Source organism: Sinocyclocheilus grahami, unplaced genomic scaffold (genome assembly GCF_001515645.1).
Source record: "Sinocyclocheilus grahami isolate Dianchi unplaced genomic scaffold, SAMN03320097.WGS_v1.1 scaffold17.1, whole genome shotgun sequence".
Taxonomy (NCBI): Eukaryota; Metazoa; Chordata; class Actinopteri; order Cypriniformes; family Cyprinidae; genus Sinocyclocheilus; species Sinocyclocheilus grahami.
The window spans coordinates 5618661-5620168 of record NW_015505196.1 but is presented as its reverse complement, the minus strand read 5'-3'; positions in this window follow the sequence as shown (position 1 = coordinate 5620168).

The following is a 1508-nucleotide window of genomic DNA, read 5'->3' as shown; positions in this document are numbered from 1 at the left end:
CAATTTTATCAGTTCAATATGCAAAGTAGCCACAACACTTTACTGTCTTTGTGTTTTAGGCTTGTTCCATTATTATCACCATTGTTGGTATGTTTGGTTTGGTAACTGGTCTTGGACAAAAAAATGATACTGATTGATATAGATACTGACATTTAGTGTCCATGCTTATCAGTGCAGAATCATTTTAAGTGTGTGTCATTTTAATTTTTTTAATTATTGTTGTAATTATTTTATGTAGTAAATTTAGGATGAAATCTGCGGTTTTGTGCACTTTATTTAATAAATTTGGCAAAATGTGCTAAAAAGATTTGAGCATTAGTGTTAAGGACAAATAAGAACGTAAAAGATGATAAGGGAAATATGAACATGTAGTTGTAGTATGTGGTCTTAGAAAATGTAAAAATTGTATTTATGTTGGTCTCATACATTTGTGAAGATACTGAGCCAAAAAAAAACTTTATTTATTACTCAAAAATGTAGTGTGGTGTTAAGCAATGGCAAAACAGTAAATGTAAAGTAATGTAAGTAAGTCTTTCTTTCTTTCTTATTTAAGCCTCACCAAAATGTTGAAAATGTATTTTAATTATATTCATAACTACTGAATAACCCAATAGATCCAGCCAAAAATCTGCCGAGATTTCTGTGGAGTCGTGTGGGCACAGATTCCCTGTGTGCCTGGCCAAAGCCTAGAAGAGCTAAACTCATTCTGAGATCAGAACGGAATGCAGTGTGTTTACTGATGTTATCTGTGAAATCCAGGCAGTCAGTACAGCAGTATCTTTCTACTGCCCGCTTAGGAAAATCAATGATTTCATCTGATTCACACATCAAGCACAATTTAGAAAACATGTAACCTCTCTGTTATTACCCAGTCTAGCTGACTTTGATGTCTGCATAAGCCATACTGTGAAACAGCGAACAGTGCAGGAAATCTGTTGGATGTGAGGATTATTTGCATAACAATGCCCAACTCTTAATACCCAACACACTGGCACCCACACACACATGCCCCGCCTACATTCTGATCAAGAGGATTGTTTTAGAGCTTATTAATGTGGCATATTCAAAATAACACACACACACACACACACACACACACACTCACACACGGGCACTTTACCATCCTCACCTCACCAGTGGAGCTGCCGTTCATTAGACATGGAGGAAACAAGGAGAGTCAGTTAAACATGGCATCGTAAAGAAAGACGAAACACTGTCATTTAGGTGAGTAGATCTCTAATGTGACCTGTAAAATTGTGATTGTGACTGTAACATGCTTAAATATACCTTAGAAGTCATGGAAAAGCAATAATAATAATAATAATAAACAATATGGTTTTATTTATTACTATTGTTGTTGTTGTTGTAGCTCTCCCATAAGTCCAGTACTTTTATGACATATGTAATAATAATAATAATAATAATGATAAATAATAATAATAATAAATATTTATATTTTACTACTACTATTATTATTATTTACTTTACATTTGATTTTTTTATTTGGT